This window comes from Pipistrellus kuhlii, unplaced genomic scaffold (assembly GCF_014108245.1).
Source record: "Pipistrellus kuhlii isolate mPipKuh1 unplaced genomic scaffold, mPipKuh1.p scaffold_m20_p_8, whole genome shotgun sequence".
Taxonomy (NCBI): domain Eukaryota; kingdom Metazoa; phylum Chordata; class Mammalia; order Chiroptera; family Vespertilionidae; genus Pipistrellus; species Pipistrellus kuhlii.
The window spans coordinates 26449229-26456119 of record NW_023425584.1 but is presented as its reverse complement, the minus strand read 5'-3'; the positions used below and the strand labels follow the sequence as shown (position 1 = coordinate 26456119).

The window sequence follows — 6891 nt, the reverse complement described above, 5'->3', positions numbered from 1 at the left end:
AAAGTAGGGCATCCTTGGCCCTCCTGAACAGAGGAAATTAGTGGACAGTCTGTGTATGGAATTTTCAGGTAAATGTCCCTATTCATCCCAATATTGCCTATGTGCCAGGCCTTTTGTTAGTTGGTGTCCATCAGAAAACATTGGGAGGCAAAGGTACCTATATATGTCCCCAACAAATTCAGCCTGAGTAGGGCTTTGATGGTTGTGGTGTGAAGGCATGTAGGATCTTTGAGATTATCTGTATCATTCCATCTGAGGAATTTATAGGGAGAGTGTACATTCCATAAGGGAAGGGTACTGTATCTTACCTTTTACACTGCTAGATCCCAAGAGAATCATTGATGGGCTGCCTGGCACATGGCAGGAACTCTGAATGTTGGATAAAATGATGAAGGCATGGCAAAGGGATTCTTGTTTCCTATTCATTTAAAGGATTTGGAAGCTTGGTCTTCAATCCGTGCTTCCAGGCCTCTGTTTTGCAGTCAGCATTTAATTCATGGGGATACTGGTATCCATGTCTTGAGCCTGCGGTACCTGGTTATCTGAAACAAATAAAGCTGTTTCAGGAATTATCCAGCGGTTGTCAGCTGTCCAGGCTGGTGTGATGCCTTGGATGGTGTTACACTGTTGGGAGAGCAAGCACTGCCTTTCATGGGGTCTGGCTCCCAGCACTGTTTTGGTGTTGTGGCCGAGGACCTTTGGGCAGTGTTCTGCACCTCTGAGAGTGGAATAACTCCTCCTGTGGAGTTGGTCCTAGTCTGGGTGCAAACAATTTTTAAAAAAATATATTTTATTGATTTTTTTTACAGAGGAAGGGAGAGGGATAGAGAGCTAAAAACATCGATGAGAGAGAAACATCGACCGCCTGCCTCTTGCACACCTCCTACTGGGGATGTGCCCACAACCAATGTACATGCCCTTGACCGGAATCGAATCTGGGACCTTTCGGTTCACAGGCCGACACTATCCACTGAGCCAAACCGGTTTTGGCAGTCCATGGGATTTTTGCTAATTTTCTCTGAAATAAAAGTTCATGGCTCCCCCTCCCCATCATGCAAAGCTAGTCAAGATGATCCCTCTATAGAGGGATTTCATAGCTATACTTTTGTATGAGAATGCCTTATAGGAAAATGTAGGTGTGAATTTGCTTTAAAATTATGGGCATTCTTCACTACTTCATTAATAAAATATAAAAATAGCAATTGATTGAGGGGCTCTAGACACTTGGCCTAGCTACAACTGTAATAATGCCTGGGTTAGGCTGACCAGATATTTGTGGTTTCTTATTTCAGGGGTGAACAAAGTTGTTGCCTTTTTGGAACAGTAAATCTTGAGCCCCCTTGGTAATGATTTTGTTTTGGAATGATAATTTCCTGAGAAGGGATCACTCTCAGTTCTAGGCAAACACTTTTCACTCAGGATAATGCAGGTAGTTTCCATAGGAGGAACTCATGAGGATGTTGGGGAGATGGAGTTATTTATCAAAACTAGGTTTGTTCTGTCAATTGGCTTCCCCTTATAAGGATTCTCTCAGCTGGATGCTTTGTTTGAATACTTCAGATGTTCATTGTGAATATGCCTTTTACATATGAGGTCTTAAAACTAGTGCTATTTATTTATTTATTTATTTATTTATTTTAAATATATTTTACTGATTTTTCACAGAGAGGAAGAGAGAGATAGAGAGTTAGAAACATCGATGAGAGAATCATCGATCAGCTGCCTCTTGCACACACCCCACCAGGGATGTGCCCGCAACCAAGGTACATGCCCTTGCCCGGAATCGAACCTGGGACCTTTCAGTCCGCAGGCCGACGCTCTATCCACTGAGCCAAACCGGTCCCGGCAAAACTAGTGCTATTTAGAGGGATTGAGGAATGGTTACTTTTAATGGTAATCATAGGCAAGAAAAAGGCAAATAATGGGAAATAACTTATGTGAATATAAAAATATAGTAAATTATAACTAGCAGATGTCATTCTATTTACATCTACAGAAGTGTAGCCTTAGGAGCTGCTGTTTTAATCTGTGGTGTTGAACAGTGAATTTTTTTTTTTTTTTTTTAGGATGACTTGAAAGTAGGGCATCCTTGGCCCTCCTGAACAGAGGAAATTAGTGGACAGTCTGTGTATGGAATTTTCAGGTAAATGTCCCTATTCATCCCAATATTGCCTATGTGCCAGGCCTTTTGTTAGTTGGTGTCCATCAGAAAACATTGGGAGGCAAAGGTACCTATATATGTCCCCAACAAATTCAGCCTGAGTAGGGCTTTGATGGTTGTGGTGTGAAGGCATGTAGGATCTTTGAGATTATCTGTATTCCATCTGAGGAATTTATAGGGAGAGTGTATATTCCAGAAGGGCAAGGATACTGTAAACACTGCTAGATCCCAAGCACAGTGCCTGGCACATGGCAGGAACTCTGAATGTTGGATAAAATGATGAAGGCATGGCAAAGGGATTCTTGTTTCCTATTCATTTAAAGGATTTGGAAGCTTGGTCTTCAATCCGTGCTTCCAGGCCTCTGTTTTGCAGTCAGCATTTAATTCATGGGGATACTGGTATCTATGTCCTGTGCCTGGGGTACCTGGTTATCTGAAACAAATAAGAAAGCTGTTTCAGGAATTATCCAGCGGTTGTCAGCTGTCCAGGCTGGTGTGATGCCTTGGATGGTGTTACACTGTTGGGAGAGCAAGCACTGTCTTTCATGGGGTCTGGCTCCCAGCACTGTTTTGGTGTTGTGGCCGAGGACCTTTGGGCAGTGTTCTGCACCTCTGAGAGAGGAATAACTCCTCCTGTGGAGTTGGTCCTAGATTGGGTGCAAACAGTTTTTAAAAAATATATTTTTACTGATTTCAAAGAGGAAGAGAGATAGAAACATCTATGATGAGAGAGAATCATTGATGGGCTGCCTCCTGAAAGCCCCATACTGGGGATCGAGCCCAAAACCCAGGCATGTGCCCTGACCGGGAATTGAACCCTAACCTCCTGGTTCGTAGCTTGATGCTCAACCACTGAGATATGCCAGTTTTTTTCTATTAGAAAAGGACCCCTGTCATTCCTTTTCTCTGAATTCTAGGTGCCTTCACCAGAGAAACCTGTCTTCATCGGAACCTCAAATGTGTATGTAATTCTTTCGTGTGTAGGTTCTAATGAACTTGCTTCAGCTCAAATGGGTGTTATGAAATAATAGAAAGATAAATATATGTTGGTCTCTGCCCCAGGTTTCCGCTCCAGAGCTCTTAAGACATTTGTAATTTCCTAAGTGATAAGAGCATTAAGAGCATCTTGTGTTTAATATTCAGCTTTTTAAAATTTTGGTTCCTGACCAGAGCTCCTAAAAGCCCATAGCATTTCCCAGGTGATGGGAAATTCTTCTAATGGGGGATGGTCACCAGAAACACCTATTAGTCAGAAGCACTGTAATAACTGGACTTAGAATTTGGAGGTGGGAGGAGCACAGTCTGGGGAATGTGCCCTTAATTTGTGATATGTGACAGTTTCTAGGTGTAGTGTCAGAATTGAGTTAAATTGTAGGAAACCCAGCTGGTGACTCAGGTTTGCTTGGTTTGGGAAAAACCCATGTAGCTGGTGTCAGAAATGTTGAGAGTGTGCTGGTAGTGTGAGAGCAAAGGAAAAAGAGAAGTGAGTTTTTCTTTTCGGGTAGAAACTAAACTAAACTAAACTAAACTCATTTCCTAGAGCTCTGCTATGCAATACAAATGGCCATTTAAATTGACAAAAGATTAAGTAAAGTCAGTTTTTCCATGTCAGTATCTAGTGACTACATTGGACAGTTCAGAATAATTCCACCAATGCAAAAGTTTTAGTATGCAATGTTCTAGAGGTGGGTTGGCAAACTTCCTGTAAAGGTCAGGATAATATTTTAGGCTTGTACACCACATAGTCAATGTTGCAACTATGCAACTCTGCAGTTGTATAAAAGCAGCCATAGACAACATAGCAACAAGTGAGCATTACTATGTTCCAATAAAACTTCATGTGCACTAAAATGAGAATTTCATAACATTTTTAGTGTTGCAAAAAAAAATCTCCCCCTCAACCATTTTAACCTCGAAGGTCTTTCAAAAACAGGTGTCAGGCCCTGACCTGTGTAGCTCAATTGGTCACTGGTTTGATTCCTGGTCAGGGAATATACCTAGGTTGCTGGTTTGATCCCTGGGTCAGGGTACATATGGGAAGCAACCAATGGCTGTTTTTTCCTCTCTAAAAACCAATAAAAGGATATTTAAATAGATGGGAGGCCAGAATTGGCCTGCAAGTTCTAGTTTACTAACCCATTCTAGAGAATGAAATGCAGGCCTTGAGTCTTGACAGGGTCAGGGTTAGTACCAACGTATGAAAAGTTCCATATTGTTAATACTTTTGCATTACGCAAATCTTTACCATACAGCCTTCATCTTTTAGAGAACTAAGGTGAGTTTAATCATTCTGTTTTAAAGTATACCTAAGGAGGAGGTCCTAAGAAAGAACAGCAGTCTTGAATTCCAGCAGAGCCTGATCACAGCCTCAGTCCTAGATAGTGAAATAGAAATGACTTCGCCTGGCCGGAGTGGCTTAGTTGGAGCATCATCCCATGGACCGAAAGTTGGCTGGCTCAATTCCTGATCAGGTACAGAACTGGGTTATGGGGGAAAAGGGGGACGTGTAAGGAAGGCAATTGTCTAATAGTCCTTATCCCCCCATAGCTAAACATGACCTTGGGTGAGGATTATAAAAAGAAGACCTCTGGCTGACATGGTTCATGGTCAGGGTGCCTGCCCTCGACTGGAAGGGTCTCAGGTTCAATTCCAGTTAAGGGCACATACCTGGGTTGCAGATTCCCTGCCCCAGTTAGAACCAATTGATGTGGTTCTCTCACATCAATGTTTCTCTCTCCTCTCTTCCATTCCCCCTCCCTTACTTGCTCTCTAAAATTAATGGGGGGAAATGTTCTCCATTGAAGATGAACTGGGGGGGAAAAAAGGGAGAAATGGCTTCTACAGAAAGGGGAAATTTTATATATCATGAATAGCGAGGGTTTAAAATACGGGATCTCAGTTCATCTGAGCGTACAGATTGTCTTGACCATGGTAACACTATCCAGGTGCAAAGAGAGGCCCTCTTTGCACCTGGGTAGTTGCTACTTGAAAAGGATAATTTAATTGGTATTTGTGCTTGTATTTAATACCTAAGAGGTTTCAATGACTTAATCATGCACATTAAGATAATTTTATGGGGTTTCCTATTTGATAAGTGAAGTTAGTCACCTATTACTCCCTGCTGACTTGATTTTCTTTATTTCCTGGTGAGCCTAAGATGAAGTAAAACATTTCAAAGTATTTTACTCATTCCTTCTCTTTCCCTATCATCTTTTTCCCATGCTGCAGTGGAAACTGAAATTGGACTGGCAGGTTTACTAGTCTGTAATTATCCAAGCAGCCACCTCCTACCATAAGCAGCAGTTAGTAAAGACAAGAGCCCCTCTTTATTGTCCTGCTCAAGTTTCAAGTTTAATATATCATACTAGGGGCCGGGTGCATGGATTCATGCACCAGTGGGGTCCCTCGTCTGGTGTGCAGGGATCAGGTTGGCTCTCCGACATCCCCTGAGGGGTCCTGGATTGAGAGAGGATGGTTCTCGGGTGACCCGGAATCAGGCTCCCTCCTCTCTGGTTCCGGGTGCATCACTTGAGTGCGGCAGCTGCCAAGTCACCACAACTCAGCAGCTCCTGCGTTGAGTGTCTGCCCCCTTGGTGGTCAGTGTGTGTCAGCTACTGGTTGGACAGTCAAACAGCTTGGGCTTTTATATTTATAGATTAAAAGGGAAAACTACAGTAGGATGAGTAGGGGGCCTCGAGTAATCAGGAAACAAAATTTCAGGGGAATAAATTCTACAGGCTCCAAAGGGACACTGAAAGGCTCGATGCCTGGGCATTTACACAAAGGAGAAAACAACCTTATAAGAGCAATTAATTATGAGCTTTAAAAAGTGACAATGACTCCTTTTAATTTTGCTGCTTAATTGGGGCTTTAAAAATAGCTTCTAGTTAATGGGCCTGTCAATATTCTCTTGGGAAACAATTTCCCTGAATTAACAAATCAACTATAATACTTAGAATGTCTGCTTTAAAATATCTTTCTCTTTATTGCTATTTTAATGAACCAACTTGGTGGGTCATATATATGTCTGTTGAATATCTTAATGGCTGGTTTAAAGATATTCTTACTTTGCCCCTCCCAGTTCTCCAGGAAAGGGCCTTTGGGTTATGAGAATGTTCTATACTGCTTTATTACCTGAAAAGGGGGTGGTAAAATGGACCTTGACATTTGTTTTATTTTAGATTAGTTACAGAAAAGTTGTAATGATATTATGAAGAATTCTCATCCAGTTTCCCCTAATATTTTCTATTTTACAATAGCATAGTACATTTGTCACAATGGGCTAATGCATACATTATTAACTAACGTCCATACTTTATTCTGATTTTTTTAGTTTTCATCTAATATCCTTTCTCTGTTCCAGGATCCCATTAAAAATACAATTAGTCATCATGTCTCTGTAGGTACCTCTTTGCTGTGACAACTTCTTAGACTTTCCTTGTTTTGTTGTGTGTTTTTGTTTTGTTTTGGTGTGTTTTTTTGGTGGCGGGGGGTGATGACCCGAGTTTTGAGTCAGGTATTTTGTAGAAAGTCCTTCAGTTAAGATTGAGTTTTTCTCATGATTAGATTGGGGCTAAGAGAAGAAGACCACAGAAGTAAAATACCATTCTCACCATAGAATCAAGAATACATAATATCAGCATGATTTATTACTATCTAGAAAAATTATGTTTGTATGTTTTTATTGATTTGGGGGGGGTGGGGAGAAGCTCAATGGGCTGCCTTGAGCC

At 41.5% G+C, this 6891-nt stretch overlaps 1 protein-coding gene and 2 non-coding genes across 3 annotated transcripts in view; all 3 read left to right on the top strand.

Moving 5' to 3' along the window:
* The first annotated feature begins 572 nt into the window (after positions 1-572).
* LOC118711932 lies at positions 573-773 on the top strand. The gene has a single exon (XR_004985883.1). It is a non-coding gene; the product is annotated as a small nucleolar RNA SNORA74 (small nucleolar RNA).
* Positions 774-2066: 1293 nt separating this feature from the next.
* MATR3 (matrin 3) overlaps positions 2067-6891 on the top strand; it is a 49508-nt gene continuing 44683 nt past the window's right edge. Inside the window, exons 1-3 of the mRNA XM_036424863.2 lie at positions 2067-2143; positions 3079-3122; positions 4414-4632. The gene's annotated coding sequence lies outside the window, so the exon portion shown is untranslated. The remainder of the gene's footprint in view (positions 2144-3078; positions 3123-4413; positions 4633-6891) is intronic.
* LOC118711933 lies at positions 2628-2828 on the top strand. Its single transcript, XR_004985884.1, has one exon. It is a non-coding gene; the product is annotated as a small nucleolar RNA SNORA74 (small nucleolar RNA).